This window comes from Schistocerca gregaria, chromosome 1, assembly GCF_023897955.1.
Source record: "Schistocerca gregaria isolate iqSchGreg1 chromosome 1, iqSchGreg1.2, whole genome shotgun sequence".
NCBI classification, from domain to species: Eukaryota; Metazoa; Arthropoda; class Insecta; order Orthoptera; family Acrididae; genus Schistocerca; species Schistocerca gregaria.
The window spans coordinates 690,343,779-690,367,518 of record NC_064920.1 but is presented as its reverse complement, the minus strand read 5'-3'; positions in this window follow the sequence as shown (position 1 = coordinate 690,367,518).

Below are 23,740 nucleotides of genomic sequence, written 5' to 3'. Positions count from 1 at the left end.
CCTTGCAATCTGTGCGTACAGCTGAGATAAGTTCTTGGTGCATGACTCAGGTCTGGATTTACAATAGAGCAACTTGTGTGTTGGACATTGTCTACAACAGCATATTAGAACAGTGCAGTGTCGGATTATTCCGGAGAGTTAAACAGTTTGATTTAATATGGCAAAAGGCCGAATGATATGAGACTTATATTCGTACTTTGTTGAATATTAGTGCTAAACAATTCCCCATTGTTGGGATTTGGGAATGACATTGTCTGTTTTCGGAGTAGTTTTTTCAAAGCTGGCGATTTAAGTATTGGGTAGTGTGCTTGGCAAAGTTCTATTAGCCTGGTGCCATTTCTGTTTGCTCTTTTGTGGACAGGATAATCTCTAACATGTTTCTTGTTTTTATTTTTTTAGTGATGTGTGTATTAAAGTTTCCAAGGATGGTGATTATGTTATTATCCAAAATTTTCTGAATAATGTCGTTTAATTGACTCCAAAACACTTCCACTTTTTCTTCGTTTTTCATGTTATCCTCATTTATATGAGCACGGGCGTTGATGATTGTATAGATTTTGTTTGTGTTTGTGAATGCAAGAATTGAAAGGCTTTCTGACGGGGAATCAAAGTCAACTATTCTGTTCAAGATTTTTTTTCTTTATCGGTTATACATGCTGTTCCAAGATGCAATACATTTTTCATCACTCTCGGTCCCACTTTCCCTTTGTACACCCTAAAGCCTTTGGACACCAAGGTATTTGTATCCATGTATCGCCTTTCTTGAATCGCTGCTCTGAGTATGTTGAGCTTCTTTAGGGCATCTGTAAGATGTTTTAGTTTTCCAGTTTTCAACAATGAATTTACATTAAAAGTTGCTAAGTACATAGGCTGTTTACCTTGAAATTTGGATGGGGTTCCAAGACGCTCCACCTTGTCTTTGTGCAGTGTTGCAGACTCCTCAGCATTCGAATGTCTGCTGGCTTACTGACGTACAGTCGATCGTCCACTAACGTCAAATTGTTTACATCACACACTTCTATGATTGCTGAAAAGTACTTTGCCACTAGCCCTAGGGCCGAAAGAAAATACAACCAAGATTGTAAATCCTGGAAGTAGTTCTTCCGCGCTCTCCACCTTTGGGAATCTGAGTTTCCTCTTTCGCCTTTGAGACCGTTGACCAGGTTTCAACTAGTAACCCTAGGCATGGGCCCTTGCCGGGTGTTATCACAAAGATCCAGGTTTATTTGGGTGTCACTCCTCTCCTTCCCCTTCCTCATCACTTGCGAGATGAGGACCCGGACTTAGGAACGGCAGTGATGAAGTTGTTCTTCAGCTTACTGTCGAGATAATTAATATTTTTAGCACAATGCCATTCTTGCCTTTTCTTGGCCTACTATTTTAATAATGATTTGCATATTTTGTATCAAATTTTATGACCGGAAATATGTTTTACAAAACTTTAACGTCCCTCCGGTTAGTGAGTAGTTAAAAATGGTTTAAATACCTGTGAATATCTTGCCTTCGGTGTCCCACGACGACTGCATACATGAGCTGAAATATGCTTGTTCAATAAATACAGGGTACCATAATAGATTTCACTACAATGACGTAGGCCATAACTGAAGTAAAGTAAGTACGTCGATTTATTCACTTCAAAACCTGTATCTTATGAGCTCTTGATCAACCAGGTATAATAAGCCTCGCTGCTACTACTAAAGCTAACCGATGGTAGCACATACTACGCTGACGATATTACATAGTCCAGATGCAGTAATTTGATAGAAATGCGTGTTTGAGGTCCAATCAAGTAAATTCCCCGCAAAGAAATCATGGACGTTAAGGTACTCACGGGCGCAATCTTTGATTCGGACCACTATGTCTCTAAAATTATGTTCAACGACGTTCCAAGCAGTGTGGCGAAAGAAGCGCTGTATCATTTGAGAGATACAGAGGCGAACGAGTGTGTAGAGACTTACCCCAGTTCACTGCTATATGCGCCTCTTCGTAGCATACAGAGTATTGCGCCATAAAACTATGAAATTAAAAGTTGAAGTAGTTTTTCCAAACTTTGTCAATACGTGCTTCAATATATTAATGTTAAAATTGTTAATTCTCAAAACGATCAAATGAATCACTAAATACACTACTGCCCATTAAAATTGCTTCACTACGAAGATGACGTGCTACAGACGCGAAATTTAACCGACAGGAAGAAGATGCTGTGATATGCAAATAATTAGCTTTTCAGAGCATTCACACAAGGTTGGCGCCGGTGACGACACCTACAACGTGCTGACATGAGGAAAGCTTCCAATCGATTTCTCGTACACAAACAGCAGTTGACCGTCGTTGCCTGGTGAAACGTTGTTGTGATACCTCGTGTAAGGAGGAGAAAAGCGTACCATCACGTTTCCGACTTTGATAAAGGTCGGATTGTAGCCTATCGCGAATGCGGTTTATCGTATCGCGACATTGATGCTCGCGTTGGTCGAGATCCAATGACTGGTAGCAGAATATGGAATCGGTGGGTTCAGGAGAGTAATACGGAACGCTGTACTGGATCCGAACGGCCTCGTATCACTAGCAGTAAAGATGACAGGCATCTTATCCGCATGGCTGTAACGGATCGTGCAGCCACGTCTCGATCCCTGACTCAACAGATGGGGACGTTTGCAAGACAGCAACCATCTGCACGAACAGTTCGACGACGTTGTCAGCAGCATAGACTCAGCTCGGAGAACATGGCTGCGGTTACCCTTGCCGCTGCATCAAGGACAGGAGCGCTTGAGATGGTGTACTCAACGACGAACCTGGGTGCTCGAATGGCAAAACGTCATTTTTTCGGATGAATCCAAGTTCTGTTTACAGCATCATGATGGTCGCATCCGTATTTGGCGACATCGCGATGAACGCACATTGGAAGCGTGTATTCGTCATCGCCATACTGGCGTATCACCTGGCGTGATGGTATGGGGTTCCATTGGTTACACCTCTCGGTCACCTCTTGTTCGCATTGACGGCACTTTGAACAGTGGACGTTACATTTCAGATGTGTTACGACCCGTGGCTCTACCCTTCATTCGACCCCTGCGAAACCCTAAATTTCAGAAAGATAATGCACGACCGCATGTTGCAGGTCCTGTACGGGTCTTTCTGGATACAGAAAATGTTCGACTACTGCCCTGGCCAGCACATTCTCCAGATCTCTCACCAATTGAAAACGTCTGGTCAATGGTGGCCGAGCAACTGGCTCGACACAACACGCTGGAACGTACGTTGTTTATGTAGGATGGCGCTCCACCCCATTTTGCTAGACGCGTGAAAGATCTCTTGCGCGCGTCGTTAGGTGATGATCGTGTGCTCAGCCACCACTTTCGTCATGCTTGGCCTCCCAGGTCCCCAGACCTCAGTCCGTGCGATTATTGGCTTTGGGGTTACCTGAAGTCGCAAGTGTATCGTGATCGACCGACTTCTCTAGGGGTGCTGAAAGACAACATCAGACGCCAGTGCCTCACCATAACTCCGGATATGCTTTACAGTGCTGTTCACAATATTATTCCTCGACTAAGCTATTGTTGAGGAATGGTGGACATATTGAGCATTTCCTGTAAAGAACATCGTCTTTGCTTTGTCTTACTTTGTTACGCTAATTATTGCTATTCTTATCAGATGAAACGCAATCTGTCGGAAATTTTTTTAACTTTTGTATTTTTATTGTTCTAATACAACCCCATGCCATTCCCAGAATGTGTGTCAATTTGTACCTCTCTATCTACATTATTCCGTGATTTATTCAGTTTTCAAATTTATACTGACTTTTTGATCACCTGGTATAAGTTGAATATCTTGTTCGAATGGCTCTGAGCACTATGGGACTTAACATCTGAGGTCATCAGTCCCCTTAGAACCTTGAAACTACTTAAACCTAACTAACCTAAGGACATCACACACATCCATGCCCGAGGCATGATTCGAACCTGCGACCGTAGCGTTCGCGTGGTTCCAGACTGAAGCGTCTAGACCCGCTCGGCCACACCGGCCGCCGCTGAATGACAAGAAAACAATAGCTTCCTACTGCACGTAATTATTTATTCACAGCAACATAGCTCGCGAGGTATTCATTTCTAAACGCACACTACATCTTCACTGTAGAAACCTCGGAAGGCTCACGAGTTCACCAGTCCGCACTCCGAAGTATCTCAATCTCTCGCGACGACGCGCAAACTGCTTCACACTCCAAGTGTCCCTCGCGACCGTGCGTCCGCCGCGCCGTCGCGTCCAGCACCTCCCCTGTCCTGTCTCGTTCTCCTGGCACCCATCACCCAAACTCGCTTCCATCCGGTCTCCCCATTCACGAGCGCTGTGATTGGCTAGAGCGCTCGCACTATGTCTTCTAGCTAACGCACCCACATAAACATAATGAAACACATTCGAAATACTGGATTTACATTTAAATAACTTGAAATTAAATAAGTGTTCTTACGGCTTGATCATAAACACGCTCTAACACACGTTATTAGATACATAAACAAATTAAATAAAAATATATCAAAGGAATAGAACAAAAGGTCTCTGTGCTTTCTATAACACCGTAAATACACTACTGGCCATTAAAATATCTACACCAAGAAGACATGCAGATGATAAACGGGGAATTCATTGGACAAATACAGGGTGGTCCAAAAGTCCGGATACACCGTAATAAAATCCAAATGGAGTAGCAAACAAGGAAACAGAGTCCCTACACACCAGGAACGGGAAGGGGGAAACTTTATAGGCTATGCCACCAACATGGCGGCCATCTTGAAAACCGCCATTTTGGATTCAACTCCAAAATTTCAAATGGGAAGGTGGTCATGTGACATATCAGACAGATAGAGAATTTCACCAGAAAAACAATGCCGTTGTTATTTTAAACATAGCTTTGTTCATTCTCGGGTTATAGCCAATTACTTGTGGCAGCAGTGGGACGCTCGGCAGCGTAAGTATTACGTACTGAGAAGTCATAAAATGGAGCCTGAAACGGTGCAAAGTGACTATCCCATACCTGATATGATACATGTGTTTAATTGTTAGGTATCATTTACTGATGCTAAAGTTTTAATTATTGTTTCCTTATTTACAGGTTACAAAATGCCCTTAACACTTGAAGGACGCATTGAAATCATCTTGATACCAGGAAAAAGAAGCACACGTGTCATTGCTGAGGATTTCATCTGTCGTCACCCAACCTGACAACCCATCACTCACAGCGCAGTTGCCAAGCTTTTGGCCAAATTCCGAGCAACAGGTTCTATCGCAGATAAACCTAAGGCGGAAGACCAAAATCCGCCACCGATGAAGCAGCAACAGTGAGCGTGTTGGCATCATTTAGCAAGAGTCCGCAACGGAGTACTCGTCGCCTGTCACAAGAACGTGGGGTTAGACGTACCTCCATACTGCGAATTTTATCGCAGCACAAATGGCACCCGTACCAAATTCAGCTGCTCCAGCACCTGAACGAGAATGACGCAGACCGTCGGGTACAATTCTCACAATGGGTGACACAGCAGCTGCAGATAAACCCACGTTTCCCCTATCAGGTGCTGTTCAGTGATGAAGCCAACTTCTTTATCAATGGTGAAGCGAACAAGCAGAATCACAGGTACTTGTCAGACACAAATGCGCACTGGACTTATGCTTCCAAAACGGTCTACTCACAAAAAGTGATGGTCTGTTGTGGTGTGTGGGGTACTGAAGTTGTTGGATCTTTTTTTTTTATTGATGGTACGTTAACAGCCAACGTTTATCTGAGGTTATTGTATGAAGAAATGTTTCCCTCGTTGTTAACGGAGGATAGGACATTTCTGGAATTCTTCCAGCATGATGGAGGCCCACCACATTATGCGCACAATGAGCGAGCATACCTGGATGTGCAGTTCCCTCAAAAGTGGATTGGTCGTAGGGGTGCTGTGGAGTGGCCACCACGTTCACCAGATTTGACTTCTTTGGATTTTAATCTTTGGGTTCATGTCAAAGCACTGGTTTATTCTGCGAAAACACGGCATTTGCATCATCTAAAGCAGCGCATTGTTGATGCATGTGGTCAAATTCAGCCAGATGTGTTGGTCAAAGTTCATCAGGACTAGACAACATATCGAGCCATTCCTATGACTGTTGGTGATCTCTCAGGACTGTGTACCATCGTGATGCTGTAAACAGAACATGGATTCAGCCAAATAAATGACATTTTGCGATTTGTGCACCCAGGTTCGTCGTTGAGTACACCATCGCAGGCGCTCCTGTCTGTGATGCAGCGTCAAGGGTAACCGCAGCCATGGTCTCCGAGGTGATAGTCCATGCTGCTGCAAAGGCCCTCGAACTGTTCGTGCAGATGGTTGTTGTCTTTTTAATGGCCGCTAGTGTATTTAACCAATTTCCTCATGAATAGTATATATCGGATATAAACAAAGACATAGACGAATAAATACATTGATAGGCATGCTGCTACCGTTGTTTCGTGAAACTGTGGAGGTCTTATGGCCTGACGCGATCAATAGTAATCGGCCACTTTGACCTCCAATAACTTATGCATTATTCAAGTTACATGCCTGTAATTTATACCAATTTAGATTTACACTAATAGCTTTCTAAAGACATGTAGATCGACAAAATCGGATGAAGCGTTTATATTTTGGAAATTCCTTGCTGGGTGTTACTTGTATGATTTACCGTTAGATACTAACCGTTAAACTAATAAAAATATTGAAAATCTGATTACATCATCAGAATCGTCATGCAAATAATGGTAATGTTCATGTTTCTTTTTAAGGTATTATGATTCATCTGGCTACTATTAATTTCAATACGAACTGTGAAATGTCTGCCATTAAGGTTTCACAAAGACCGCTATCTTTGGCACTCCCGGCATAGAAATCTCCTTCATCGACACAAGGCGCCGTCCTCGCCACAGCGTGCCATGGGGCTGGACCCCTCTTGCTTCGGCCAGCGCCTGGCACCACGTGGTCGGCCTGCTTCCTCCGAACTTACAACATTTTCAGAGGGCGACGACTCACGCGTTACCTCACTGTACGTTGCTACCAAATAGATGTTTGCGGTACAAATAGGAAGTGAACTCGCTAGGATTGTGCACCGTCCTGGATCGCTCAGGTATCACGGAAGTAATTGGTTGTGTGCCGCTCGTAATGTTGACAAAACCGCATGGCAAGTGGTGAGATTATTTTCCACTTACGTGGCGAGCAATTAACTTTGTCAGTAGGCTGTTCAGGTTCTTATGTTGGTGACGCCACGTAGCACTCTATATGAAAATCACTGACTGTGCTGTGTGTAGTCTGTGGTTGATTTGTATTATTGGAATATTTGCTATTGTAGTGTTGGACAGTTGGATGTGAACAGCGTATAGCATTGCGCAGTTCGACGTGAGCCGCCAGCAGTGGTGGATCTGGGGAGGGAGATGGCACAATTTTGAGAGCGGACGATCTGGACGTGTTTCCACCAGAAAGATTAAATTTCTAATACTGTATATTATGAACTGATATATATATATATGATGACTTTTGAACATTATTAAGTTAAATACATTGCTTGTTCTCTATCAAAATCTTTCATTTGCTAAGTATGCCTATCAGTAGTTCGTGCCTTCAGTAGTTTGAATCTTTTATTTAGCTGGCAGTATTGGTGCTCGCTGTATTGCAGTAGTTCGAGTAACGAAGATTTTTTGTGAGGTAAGTGATTCGTGACAGGTATAGGTTATTGTTAGTCACGGCCATTCTTTTGTAGGGATTATTGAAAGTCAGATTGAGATGCGCTAAAAAAAAAGATGTATGTCAGTATAGTGATGATCAGAATAACTAAAGAGAGAAATGTCTGAGAACGTTCAGTTTTGCTCAGCCGTCTGAAAATCAAATATCGTAAGGGGTTTACCAGCACAGTAATTCATAAATTTTTCCAAGTGGACGTTTCAACTTTGATGATAAGAAGTTAGGGCGAAAGACCGTTGTAATTGGAATTTGCTGCAGAGGTCGTCTATGAATCGCTCATACTGCTCTTTATGTTAGGGACATTATTATTATTATTATTATCATGAGAAATAGCGCGCCGTAGTGGCCGTGCGGTTCTAGGCGCTACAGTCTGAAACCGAGCGACCGCCACGGTTGCAGGTTCGAATCCTGCCTCGGGCATGGATGTGTGTGATGTCCCTAGGTTAATTAGGTTATAACACTAGTGTCTGTCACTGCTGTACCATAACCTTAAAGCATTCTGAAATAAAACAATATTATTAAAGCAATTATGGTATAACGCAACAGAGCAGTGTTACCCTCTGGGAGGAATTTTGTTGTGTTGACCGTGTTGTACCTAACGGAGGTGCCTTAACGGAAATGAAAGTCAGATTTACGGAAATATTTGAACAGTAACAAACAAAATTTTGTTTATCTGCACTGTTTAACAGGTAAAGAAAACGGTCGCCAGCCTAACTAGGCAAGAGAATGATTAACATTCTCGTTCAAGAAAATAGTTATTAGTAACTTGAATGGATAAACACAACCTATACTTTGTCACACGCGAGTGCAGTGAACTCTTGACACATACATATGTGTACGGTAAGATTGAAACTATAAGTTAAAGCAGCACAAACTATTTGAAAAATTATAACAGATACTGAAACACACTATTACTTTCAGGGCTTACACAAACTGAATGGTCTTTATAACGTTATTATTACTATTAACTGCAGAATCATTAATTGGATATAGCTTAAGTCTCTCTCAGTTAAATACGTTACTATTTAAAATGAAAGTTAATTTGAATCCACTTAAAGGTTGCTCCTCACTATCATTTGACTAAAGAAATTATGGTTTTCAAAATTAATGGTATTTCCGTTACTTGTTACAATAGACAAACTGTGGATCCTGTTATATTTTTAATAAGCACTTCTAATACACAGGAGAGACAAACACTTAGCAAACTTGAGTATATAACGTTCCACACTGCAGTTTTCCACTTTTACTACATTGAGACACAAAATTAACATATATGTAAGATACTGACTCACCTTCTGCGATTTACAACAGGCAGTAATGTGATCATTTACTGAGGAAAACTTTATAAGCCTCAGTCTTCAGAACTTTATGTTCAAGAGGCATTAATTAGCAAAAACACTGGTCTTTAATGTTCTCTCAGTAGGGACACTCTGAGAGGAACCTGAGAGGTGTTATGATAAGGAGAAAAATCAAGGTGGGTACATAAACTCAGTTATAAATGACCTTATATTTGAGCACACTAACACATCCATTTAGCTGATCCTTCACTGTACATTGCTATAGTGCTCCATTACAGTGATTGCGCAATGTGGTGGCGATTGCATGTCGGTAGGTGGAATTACAGGTAGAATTGCTGGACTCTGTCATTTCTTGGTGGCGATGATAGATACAAATTCCAGAATAGTTCCAGCTATTTATCCATCCATCCGAGGCATTGGAAAGTAGCAGAAGAAACCTCTCTCGGGACCAGCACAATATGCAACATTTACATGGCAGTGCACGATTTGGTAGCTCGTCCCCGGCTGGTAACTCGTCCACGACTGACTCTTGTTCCACCTTTTCTACATGGGCCAACCACAATTTGCGGGCGCTACACAGTTCCCTCCCCGAGGGGAACCACAACAACTTTTACATACAGAATAACAAAGAACCCTAAGTGAGGATCAACAGTTTACATAACAGTAAAGAAATACATTAAATAAAACAGAGCATTTGCACATATTGACACTTCTACAAAAACATTATCCACACAGAAATTACAATTATATACAGTAAGTTTTGTTCCCTCCAAATGGGACAAAGAATTTAAATGACAGATACACTACATTGCATAGAATCAAATCATGATATCAAAGTTTTAAACAAAGAAAAGAGTATACAATTCGGTGACATCTATTCAATCAAAAACATTTACAGAAGCTTAATGATGTAATATTAAATGAAACAAAAGCCAAAATAAATCATTGGCATTAGAGTTGTGGTGTTACAAGGTTTAATTAGTTCTAAGTTCTAGGCGACTGATGATCTCATAAGTTAAGTCGCTCAGTGCTCAGAGCCATTTGAACAGCCAGCCATGAGAAATATTACTATGGTTCCTGATTCCGCCGAGCAATAGCTAGTAGGAACATTTTCTTTCAGTGAGCACAAGAAGAATGTGGACTTGCAGACTGGAAATTATGGTCAGTATGTTCTCCATCGCTATCTGACCGCAAAATTAGTTTATAAATGATAGAGTGCAGCCCTTTCCGAACGGAAGGTAACCTGATGCAAAATTAGTTTCCAGGCTCTTGTAAACGACGGCGAATATAAATACACTTCACCCGCCGCCCCATACCAGGGAACGTAGCATCAAGCAAATCACTGGCCGAAAGTAGAGCAACGAAAAAATATGAGAAACAGATCAATTCACAACAAAAGCAACAGAAACGATTCAGACCCAAAATCTGGAGGATATAAGGAAAGCCTCATTACCACGGCCGAACGGATAACACACAACATAAAAACCAAAAGAAAGGTTGCTGTGATCCCCCACTGAAACAAGAAAACAGGCATGTCAAAATTTTCAATCACAGAAAAAAAGAAGAAAGCAGATTAAATTCCGTTAGAGTTAGAATCTGGTAGATAAAAGTATAAAAAGGAATATGAAGACTCATGAAAACAAAACTCTTCTCCAAATTGTTGAAAAACTTACTAAAAACAGCAAAGAAGCTTTTACAGCACGTTCAAACAAAGGTTACCAAGACACCAAGCTCTCACTGTCAAATTTCGGGATGTAAATGGGACAATCGCTCACAATAACATGGAAAACTGTGAGATATTATCAGGCTACTTTGAGAAGTTCCTGATTTGTGAACCCATCCTTCAACAATTAGAATCCATCCCAAATAACAGTGAGAAGCCGTATTCAGAACCACCAAAGACTGAAGAACTAGAAAAGGTAATTCCAGGGAAAACCAAATAGTGGCCGAACTATGGAAAAATGCTGACAGAAATGCAATTACATCCTTTCAATGTGTTCCCGATAAAATCTGGAAATAAGAAGAGATCCACGCAGAATAGAGAACAGCTTTCTTGCACCCTGCCCATAATAAAAGCTCAAAGCTGGCCCCCACAATTATAGAGGAATATCACTGCTGGTTTTAACATACAAGATTCTTTCTAAAGTTCTTTTGAACACGCCAGAGCCGCAATTGGACCCACAAACCGAGTAATATTAGGGATGTTTTAGAAAGAGCACTTCATGCTCGGAACATATACTAAACCTCAAAAATATTATGACATACCAAAAATCAAGGTTAAAGACTCGTATAATGTTCTACATTGATTTAAAAAAGCATGTGACTCGACTAAGCTGGAGTTGGAAAACGATGATGATGATATGATTCCATTGACAAAAAAATCTCTATTAGCAGTCCTAGAAGAAATGGGTTCGGATAAGAAAACAAGTAATATCATAAAAGCAAGGTTTACAAATACATTTTGGAAAGTTAAGGTCATGGGTGAATTATCAGAACCTTTCGAAATAAAAACAGGGGTGCGACAGGGAGACGGCTCTCACCGTTGCTGTTCAGTTGCGCACTGGAGAAAGTAGGCAGAAAATGGAACTCAGGTATAAGGAGTGGTGGTAAAAGAGTGGGCTGCAAAAAGAACATTAAAGCAAATTGCATTGCCTTTGCAGATGAAACGGCCCTGTTTGCCGAAACAACGGAAGAAGCACAGGAACAAATCCTTGAACTAAAGAAACAAGCAGCTAAAATAGTTCTTTAAATCTCCTTCGAAAAAAATAAGATCATGGCAAACATCATGAACTCACATAAACACCTCAAAGTCCAAAAACAAAAAATTGAAATAGTAAAAGAATTTAAATATATCGGAGAAAAGATTATGTGGCATGCTGGGAAAAGCAAAGCAATGGAATCCAGAAAAAATGAAATTGAACTGGTCTGACAACTAACAAAAGATACATACAACAAAAAACCCCTTCCATGGGAGTCCGTAATTACACATTACATGACAGTGATTAAGCCAGAAGCACTCTAAGCAACAGAAACACTAAACATGAACTTTAAACGCCAAATTTTAAGGAAAGTCATAGGACCGTAATTCCATGATAATAACATAGCATACACTAAAAACGAAACCCTGTGCAAGAGAATCGAAAAACTTTCAGACACAGTGCGAAAAAAGAGGGTACATTTTTATGGGCATCTTTTTAGAATGAAGATTAACCAAACAAATCTTCGACTTTTTCCTTAACCGCAAAACAACACCCAGCTGGTTTAAGGAAACTGAAAAAGACCTGAAGATTTCAGAAAAATCATTAATCGCTCAAACTGCTAAATTAATTACTAAAAATGAAAATATAACGTTCCAAGACAAATTACACGAAAACCCAAACACATATCGCCCAAGATGAGAGGAAAAGAAGAGCAGAAAAAATGAAGAAACACTGGGCACTGAGAAAAGAACAACGCACAAAAAAATTATTGATCCAACGTCCCAAACTAGGATGAAACGAAAGAAGAAGAAGAAACTTAAGAGCAGAACATGATTCATTTTTACTTTACCTCGACCTTATCGTATGTTGCTAAGGGTGTGGACCTTCATAAAGTTTTACTTCATTTCACAAATTATACAAAGAGAACATGCGCTTTAAAGCAGATCATTTTGTCACTGTCTATTGTTACAAGAACTCTTAAATTCTGTTTCGCGTAGGTAGTAAGAATGCTTAAAACTATTGCTGTACGCTTTCCGTCGACCTAGTTAAAATAACTCTGAGGAATTCTCGTGAAGAACTGCACATAATTCGTGAAGTTCTCCGCTATTGGACGTTTCTATCCCATTCTCCTGCCTGCTCTTGCTGGCAGTACTGAGGGAGAGGAAAAAGGAAGGGGAGACCATTAAACTAAACCGATGAAGAACTTAAATAAATCCTCATTTAGAGGAGACACTGTAGTAGATTCGAATATATGTATTACAGATCCCACGGTACGTTTTTGTTTCCAGAGAAACAGTCGGTGCACAGCGAGCTCCCTTTGAATTTGTGACTTGAAAGTGACCGGGGAGGGAAGGGGGGAGGGGGGTTATTACCTGAAGGAATATCAGCGGGCGTCGACGACGTTTCTTGCCTGCATTCTCGTTTGATCTCATTTTAACTTCGTTTTGCAATTCTCCAGAAGGCAGTATGCTCTATTATCATCAGACAGGCGCTCATCGCGCAACAGGTTATAGGAAATTAAGAGTGCTGCTGAGTGGGTGCAGGATGAATCAACAGGAGCGCATTAACGTAATGAGTCCACTGTTTGTTGTGACGACAGCCGCTTCCTACGCGAATACTTGCAAAACTGGGGGACCCCTGAAGACACCAACAAAGCAAAAATTCCACATAAACTGTAGCAGTACAGAGCTCTGAGTTATTCGTAGGTACGAAATACACAGTAAGTAAAAAATTCAGTTTGTGGTTACATCAAGAAACCAGTACATTTCCTCGATTTCCACATAATATCTGTTTGGAAACGTCTTTTCAGTGGTGCAAGCTAACTTTCACATTACTTTATTGTTTACAGATCATATCGTACAGTATATGTTCACCATCAGATCATATTGTTGATGCTGTACTTGTAACTCACCGTAATCACATATGCAAATACTAAGCATGCGTTTACGGTTCGGAGCTAACGTCCTTCTTTAGAGTAGTACTTGTGGCTTCTATCTTGGACTTACGTTTTATGACGTAAACAACACTTGGTGCACAAGTTTTCAGATTTGTAAAATCGTATTAATTCAATTTATTTTCTCAAGATCATTTCTCGTCGGTGCTGTACTGTCTTTCTGGTTTCAATGATACAATCGATTAGATTGTTTTTGTAGAACGTGGAGGCACATATCACTACTGTCTCACAGATCACTCAATCATATGTGAGTATCTATTTTTGCTGACCACCCAAGTGACTTAGCGAAGCTTCTGTTAGCGTTAGTGGATGGGGTTGCGAAACGGAAGGTGATCGATTGTGGGGGAGGGGGGTTACTCTGTATAATAGAGCAATACACAAGGTCCTTAGGACAGACGCTTGTTGCAAGTGGACCTTGCTCCGATAATCAGTTTTTAATATATCCTTGGCTAGCTAATTAGTATTTGTATAAAATAGGGAATGGGAAAAGGAAGGGAAAGAATGGGTGGCAAACTGACTTCCTGCTGACAGGGCATTGTGGTAATGCAGAGGAGAAAGCTGAGAATTTGTGGCGGGGCGGGACTCGAACCTGGCTGCTCCACTTCCCTAGAACGGTTGCCTTCACCGACTCGGACATCCGGAAACGCATTCCATTCGACCCAAATCCTCAACTTATCGCACGCTGCAATGCAAGGTCCCTCGTCCATCAACCCCTTACCGGCAAATTACTCATTACTTTAAGACTTCGGACCGGCCAGGAGAGCGGTGTGTTGACCAACTGCCCCTCTACATCCGCATCCAGTAACGCTTGTGGGATGAGGATGACACGGCGGCCGGTCGCGACCATTGGGCCTTCATGGCCTGTTCGGGCGGAGTTTAGTTTAGGATTTCGGACAATATTAGTGCATCCACACTGAAATATACATCAAGGAGCCGTCGCATTCTTACAGAAATGTAGTGCATACATCTGATGTGATGTCCCCTTTTGGGGAGGGGAGGGAGGTCGAGGAGATTCCATTTAGTGTAAGGACCTTACGGTTCGATTATTATTACAAGGCACAAAGTAGATAATGACATATAGCTGCACAGAGGGGATTGATTACATCAGTGGGAAAAGTTGAAAATTTGTGCTGGGCCCTGATTCAAATCCGGGTCTCGTGCTCACTAGACAGCTGTGCTGACCAATAATCCATCCAGACACTGTAGTCATCGCATCTGCACGGACTCTCCTAGCCCGCCTCCCGTCAGACCCAGATTCTCAACATACCCACACAGGCGGACGTAGTGCTCCTAGACCGTTACCCTCACTACTCGTTGCATTTCGCCGAGTCCCGTGAGAATTCGGGCGTGGTGTGCATCTGCACTGAAGGGATCATTAGACAACCTTGTCTTAATTATATATGTGGCGTCTATTCTTTCCGACAGAGAGAGAGAAAAAATGTGGTCAGCGTGTGTGCCTAGTGAGTAGGAGACCACTGGTTCGAATTCCTGTCCGACACAAATTTTCAGCATCCCCAGTTAATGGAAATGAATCGTTGCTACATGGTCTAATTCATCGTGTCACTGTGCTCAGTTCTGGGGAATAAGACACAGTCTTGCTATTGAAATTAAGACAGGTTGATGTTGGCCCACAACATCTTTACTTTCAAACGCGTGCCGGCGTGTGTAACTTAGACATCTTTTGGCACTTGCTGTATTGTAGCGTCAAACCTACGGAACACAGCATTTGTCTTTATTCGCACTGACTTCAACGTATTCTCTACTGTAAACGTCTTAGAATGTTCTGTACGAATGAAGCCACAAACGTGCAGTAAATTTTAAGGTGCACAAAGGTCTACAGAGCCCTTATTTTCGAAGGAAACATCTGATTCGTACTAGTAAATGCGTACACATATAAACTCGAGGTACATCTTATCATTACTTTTAAGATATACGTTCTTATTCATATTTTACAAATAGTCAATAGACCCTCACTGGACGCACTCGAAAACATCCATATTGTAGTCAAACTCAACCCACGCTTTTGAGAGGATTTCTGACGTTAGTCCGTTTACTGCTGTTGGTATGCGGCGACGCACATCACCCAAATTAGTCGAAATGGGAAGCACATAGAAGGAAAATGGTTCAAATGGCTCTGAGGACTATGGGACTTAACTTTTGAGGTCATCAGTCCCCTAGAACTTAGAACTACTTAAACCTAACTAACCTAAGGACATCACACACATCCATGCCCGAGGCAGGCTTCGGACATGCTACCGTAGCGGTCGCGCGGTTTCAGATTGTAACGCCTAGAACCGCTCGGCCACTCTGGCCGGCACACATAGAAGCAGTCTTCCATAAACCTCCATAGAAAATCACATAGCAGAAGGTCAGGAGATCTTAGAGGACAATGTTGTAGAACGTGATACGTAAGTTGAGGCTGTACTCTCGATGAAAATCACTTTGCGCAGTTGTAAGTGAATTGCACCAGTTGAAACGGAGAACCTAAAACGATTTCTGTTGCTATCTTATGACAATCTAGCCTTTACACACACACACACACACACACACACACACACACACACACACACACACACACACACACACACACACACACGGGGAAGCGTACGACAACCTTCGTTAACGTAAAAGATAGTCTATCGGAAAGCGTGAATCTTTTCGAAACACCCTGTGTTGTCACATGGACAACAGGTGAAAGCCCATATTAAAGTGATCTTTCCTATCCCTCAAATTTCTCAAAAACACGAAAAATTCAGTTTTATGCATTAATTTACTTGCACAATTACGATTTCTACAGCTACGACTGTTACACTTAAATCGTTAAATACAAATATTGTAGAATTTCTGTAGCATATGACGCCAAAATACTTCTGGACAGATCCACGGATTGTAATTTTTACTGATGCACGAGAGAGGAAGACGGGGCATGTCAGTGTGGTACTGATTTGAGTGCTGCCGTGAGAAAGATTAAAGAGCGAACAGGCGTCCGCGGAACTCTCACAATTAAAAGAGTGAAACAGGGGGAGCGTCGTTTAAAAGAGCTGCAAAGCAATTCCATCTGTACTCCGACAGCGGGGAGCTTGCTGCAGAACGAGAGAGAAAACGGATGCTATGGGAATCGGTATCAAAACATGAAGGATAACCCAAATGAAATACATCTAGAGAGTATTTGAAACACTGTCATTGAGCAAGTTGACGTAGTCAATGAACAAGCGAACAGCTGTTCACAGAAGGCCCAAGGAAATGGTTACCGTTGACGTCGACTCGTACAACTGATAGACATGTGTGGGCAGCTATGCCTCACGAACAGTGGTGTTTCCAGGGTTCCGTCATAGACGTTCCAGTGTTCGCGAATTACGTCCGATAAAAATCACAGGGAGTGATCAAGTAAGCTTTGAGGGTAGATAAACGGGTTAGGTTATCATAAAAAAGTGAAACGTCCCCTTAGAAAAATTAGTGAATTACAGTGCTGATAAACCTCTTACGTTATTTGATTTTCAAACAGCTGAGGAGAACTGAACGTACTCAGACATTTCTCTCTTTACTTACTCTGATCAACACTAAAGTGATACACAAAATTTTTAGCGCAACGCAATCTGACTTTCAATAATCCCTACAAAAGAATGGCCCTGACTAACAATAATCTATACCTTTCATGAGTCACTTACCTCACAAAAATCTTCGTTACTCCAACTACTGCAACACAGCGAGCGCCACTACTGCCAGCTAAATAAAAGATTCAAACTACTGAAGGCACTAACTACTGATAGGTATAGTCAGCAAATGAAAGATTTTGATAGAGAACAAACAATGTATTTACCTTAATAGTGTTCAAAAGTCATAATATATATAGCAATTCATGACATCCAGTCTTACAAATTTACTGTCTCTGATGGACACACGTCCTGATCATCCGCTCTCAAAACTCCGCCATCTCTCTCCCCACATCCACCACTGTTGGCAGCTCACCAACTGCGCAACGCTACGCGCTGTTAACATCCAGCTACCCAACACTACAATAGCGAATATTCCAACAATGACAACCAGCCACAGACTGCACACAGCACAGCCAGTGATTTTCATACAGAGAGCTGCGTGGCGTTACCAACATAAAAACCTGAACAGCCTACCTGCAAAAGGACCTTTGTGCCAGTTGTATTTTGACCAGCCTGCATACACTATGATGACAACTGTCAGGTAATAGTGACATGCGCATATACAGAAGGCAGAAATACGGCATACGCGAGGTATAAAAGTGTAGTGCTGTTGCGGAGCTGTCATTTGTCTTCAGGTGGTTAATGTGAAGAGGTTTTCCACGTGATTATGGCCGCAAGACGGAAATTAACAGACTTCGAAAGAGCAATAGCAGTACGTGCTACACACATGGGGAATTCCATTTCGAAAATAGTTAGGGAATTCGATATTGCGAGAACCACTGTGTTTGGAGTGTGCCGAGAATACCAAGTTTCAGGCATTACCTCTCACCAAGGACAACGCAATGGCCGGCGACCGTCACTTAACGACTGAGAGCAGCGGCGTTTGCTTAGAGTTGCCAGTGTTAACAGATAAGCAACACTGAGTGAAATAACCGCAGAAATCAACGAGAGCCGCACGACGAACGTATCCGTTAGGACAGTGTAGCGAAATTTGGCGTTAACGGGCTGTGGCAGCAGACGACCGACGTGAGTGCCTTTTCTAACAGCACGACATCGCCTGGCAGCACCTCCCCTGGGCTCGTGACTATATCAGTTGGAAGACCGTGGCCTGGCCAGGAGAGCCCCGTTTCGATTGGTGACAGGGTTCGAGAATGGCGCAGACCCCACGAAGCCATGAGCACAAGATGCTAACAAGGCATTGTGCAAGCTGGTGGTTGCTCCATAGCGGTGTGGGCTGTCTTCACATGGAATGAACTGTGCCCTCGGATCCAAACAGAACATCTTAGATACCATTTTCAGCTATTCATGGACTTAATACAAATAACGATGATTTTTTTCTTCGTGCTCAAAAGAAATGTTCAAATGTGTGTGAAATCTTATGGGACTTAACTGCAAAGGCCATCAGACCCTAAGCTTACACACCATTTAACCTAAATTCTCTTAAGGACAAACACACATACCCATGCCCAAGGGAGGACTCGGACCTGCGCCGGGACCAGCCGCTCAGTCCATGACTACAGCGCCTGAGACCGCTCGGCTAATCCCGCGCGGCTCTCAAAAGAAATATTGTTAACCGTTTCATCAAGCATATTTCTAAATGTACGATCAGTGAATCGACGGTTTGTAATGAAAAAAAGGAGAATAAATTATATAAAATTAAATGTAGATGTCGGAGTTTGGCGCTGTATCGGTATAGGATAGTTTAACATAAATGAACCGACTTGAACTATGGGCCACTCTGAAGTCATAGCTGGCCCTCCAGTTTGCTTTATTTTACACGAGAAATTGAAATTTTTCATTTACGTCGAATTGTAACCGTAAATTAAGCAGGCAAATTGTCAGAACCGATTGCTTATAAGAGAAAAATCTCATTTACATGTGTGAGTACCAATATCTTAAAAATTACGCAGGAGATGGAGTGAGATAAAGATTTACTAGAAAAAAGAAGACGAGAAAAGCAGTTCACATGATGATGATGTTGAGCGTATGGCATTGTTGGCCGGGAGGCCCCATCCGGGGAAGCTCGGCTGCCTAGTGCAAGTCTTATTTCAGATGATGTCATGCTGGGCGACTTGAGGATGAAATGATGAGGAGGACATAACCACACCCAGTCCACGAGCGGAAAAAAAAATCCCAACCGGACCGTGAATCGAACCCGGGCCCGCTACACGGGAGACAAACACGTTACCACTCTGCTAATCACGCTGCTCTCAAAAGACGTTTAACAGAAGAAAGGAGGGTTATTCAAGGACCTGGTAAGAAATTGAGTTCAGCACAGAAATAGTACTGGATACTGAAAACTGTAGTGGAAATGAGCGTTTGGCGTCATTGCCCGGGGGGCCCCCTTACGGGGTAGGACACCGCCTTGGTGCAGGTCTTATTACATTCGACGTCACATTGGGCGCCTGCGTGCCGGTGATGGGGATGAAATGATGAAGACAATACAACACCCAGTCCCTGAGCGGAAAAAATCGTCGACTCAGCCGGGAATCGAACCCGGGCCTCTTAGGACGGCAGTCCGTCACGATGACCATTTTTTTTAATAACAAACAAACTGCTTTTAGCATTTTTTAATATATAAAACGATGACTTTATAAAATAAATTTTTTCTGGGAAACGTAAATAAGTGGACTTTTCATTTTTTTACATAAGAGTGAAAAAAATTTAAAAAATCCTGCTTCTGTCAGGACAAAACAACAACGGTCTACGTTCCTCTTTCAGGCGCGTACCTCGCTAATCCCGTCATACCTCGCGTTGGTGTCGGGTACGTCTTCATGTGTGTTTGTGGATCCTCTCCACTGTCCTGGTCCTTTCTTGTTCTACTACTTATAGACAATAATTACGTTCTCCTACCCGGGACACCCCAACTGGGTGGAGGATCAAGCAAGGCACTCCCTAAAAAATTTGCGTAATATGTTCGATATCTCGGATGTCTCATACGCTGTGAGTGATGTTCCTGTAGTAAGGCCCAGAAGTCAAGCACATTCTTACTGCCGTCTCGGAAAAGATAACGCACAGTCAAACCTCGAATCCAAGTCACTGCGTTTGTCCATGTTCGGGGATAATATGTCCTATCTGGGAGAAGTAATGAGCGTGGTTCTACTGTTACCACAGTGCGCGCGTTCCCGTATCAAGGTGTGGATGGTGCACTGTACGCCATACCACTGACCACGTAACTGTTGGTTGGCGGCGCTCTACGGCATTATTCGGCCGTCGTCGAGTCAAGATGTGATATATATCACGTGCCGTTGCCGTCCTGGTAGTCGGTAGTTCCATATGTACATAACTGTGTTCCACAAAAAAGGTTCGCATATGACTAAGCGATGGTGAGATGTGAGCCACTGCTACCGGAGCCGAAAGAGAAGGTGGAGCGAGTTCGTCTATCAAGGTGCCCGTCAGGCTTGTCTGGTGTCGTGTCCACATCTTTATCATTGTGGTTACATAAATAGCCACTGCTCGGTCGCGTACGTGGACTAGTCCAAGACCTCCACGACTACGAGGAAGGGTGAGGGTTTCGTATCCTACCTTAAAAAGCAGACCCGTGCTCACAAAATATCCTAGTGCCGCCAGGATTCGGCGGGCCAGCACCACCGGTATAGGAAGAACTTGTGCCAGGTGGGGGATGCGAGAGGCTAGATAAGTCTTGGCAAAGGTGACCCGTTGTATCATATCCAGTGCCCTTAACCTGTGACTTCGGACACTCGCACGAACTGTTTGCAGAAGATGTCTGTAACTCAGTGCCGCCGTGCGTCGAACGTCTGTAGTGAAGATAATTCCTAGGCATTTCATCTTGTTGATCGGCTGTAATGGTGCTACACATCCTGTCGGGAGTCCTCTCCCGATGTTCATCGCTCCCGACTTTGCCATGTTCAGGCGACTTCCCGTAGCCATACAATACAAATTAATCCAATGCAAGGCTGCTCTTGCCTCGTCGCCTGACCGTGCTAAAAACACTAGGTCATCTGCGTATGTTCGGCATATAAACTTGTTGTGCCTTATCGTCATTCCTTGGAGTCAATTCCGGAGCCCGTAGAGCAGGGGCTCGACAGCGATGGCATACAATATCGTTGACAGCGGGCACCCTTGTCTGACAGATCGTGAAATGGTGATGGGCCCCACCAAACGTCCATTGATGAGGACTTTGGATGCGGCTCCGTGGAGTAGTCTCATAACGACGGTGACAAAACTTTCCGGAAACTTCATTTTTGTCATCACGTCCGTGAGATAAGCATGCCTCAGCCTGTCAAATGCGCGATCGAAGTCTATAGATACCAATACACCCCGGAGACGACATGTTGATGCCAGTGCTATAACATTGCGGTAGTCACTGAGTGCCGTTTGTATATTGCTGTCTCCTCCTAGCTGAGTTTGGTCTAGTGAAATCACTTGGCGTATTACGGGTTTAAAGCGTGCTGCAAGTATCCTGGCGTAGGTCTTGTAGTCGCAATTAAGAAGGGTCAGTGCAGGGTAGGCCTGTATCCTTGTGCCGCCAGATGGTTTGTGGATGGGGATGATCATTCCTTCCACGAAGGCGGGTGGAAGAGGCACGTTGGGAGACATCAATTCGCAGTACATGGCAGTCCATCGTGGAATCATGAGATGTTTAAATGTACGATAGAACTCTAACGGAAACCCGTCGGGCCCCGGCGATTTGTGCGACGCTCCCTTATCAATCGCTTCCATTACGTCAACTGTGATTTCACCTGTTAACTCCAGGTTGACCGACTCGTCGAGACACGCGGAGAGCGTTCGTCGGACCTCATGAAAGGCTGGCTGATCGTGTTCCGCTTCTTCATAGAGATGACCGTAGTGTTCCACGAAAGCGTTGGCAATATCTTTTTGCGTTGTCATGCGGCGACCATCTGGCAGTACGACCGTCTGTATTAAGGTTCTGCGGCTACGTTGTTTTTCTCTGATAACGTGATACATCGACGGTGATTCTCGACGGACTCGTTCAAAGGCCCTTGCACGGATTGCGACTCCCTCCAGACGGCGGCGCGTTATGGAAATTATTTGGGCCTGTGCTCGTTTTATACCGGCTCGACGCTCCTGTGAAGGTGCTTGTACAGAAAGTTCGCGGAGCATCGTGAAATAAAATTCCGTCGTGTGTCGCCTCCACATCATCTGCTCTCTTCCGTATGCAATTAACGCTCGGCGCAATGCAGGCTTAACGCATTCCAGCCACCACTGCAACGTCGTCGGATATGTCTGGAGTCGTCGTTCACACACGTGCCAGGCGTCTTCGACTATGCGTCTGCACTCAGGTTCCCTGAGGTGTGCTGTATTCAGTTTCCAAACACTGCGACTCCTCCACACTTGTTGACGACTCAGGGAGACCGTGCAAATATATGTTATGTGATCAGAAAAGGCGACAGGCCACAATTCCGCATCGATGATCGCAGGTTCGAGGCGACGTGTTACGTAAATGCGATCGAGACGACTTGCAGAGTGACTCGTGACGTAGGTGTATCCACGTCTGTCACCATGTATCTTCTCCCATGTATCAATGAGACACATGTCCTGTATGAGTTGTCGCAGCTCCGGGCATGAAGTATAACGTGGGTGTTGATCCTTTGGTGCGAGCACGCAGTTCAAGTCGCCTCCAAATAAGACATGTTCATACCGACCTAAGAATAGTGTTGCAATCTCCTCTGCGTAAAATCGGGATCGGTCGCGCCGTCTGTCGGACCCTGACGGTGCGTAAATGTTAACGACCCGTACTCCCAGCACTGTGAGCGCCAGTCCTCGCGCTGACGGCAGGTACACCACGTCCTCGGCTACTATGCCGCTACGTAGAAGTATCGCTGTTCCGCTGTTCCGTAGTAGGTGTAATGTCGTATCGTACTCATAGAGGTCGGGGAAGCTCTCAACACATACTTCCTGCAGCAGAACGATGTCGACGTCTGACGCATGCAACATGTCTCGTAATAATTGCAATTTTACAGGCGCTCTGATCGTATTAATATTAATAGAGGCTGTTCGATATGCCTGCCGCTGTTCCTCAGTGCGTAAAGCGCACATGAACGCTTATGTTAATTTGTGTGCTGCTGCCCGGTGACCTGCTGTCTGTGCGTCAGTCTGCATCTTCTGCGCGGTTAACATCCGGTGGACGCAGCACTCGCCATTGCGGGTGCGTCGACGGTGTGTGGGTCAGTATTGGATTCGCCGGCCCAGTTCCTGTGCTGGAGGTCCAGCTCCCGTCGCGTCTCTCCGGCCGGGCTGACCGAAGGCGGTGGCGTTGCTGCGGTGGGTGGAGGGTCTCCTTCCGTCGGCTTTCCGTCCGGTGTGTCTGTATTCAACCCCTGTCTAGCGTGATTCGCGTCGTACTGTTGTGTGGGGGGTAGAACCTCCCGTTGCGCATCCGGATGCACTGTATCGACGTTACACCCAA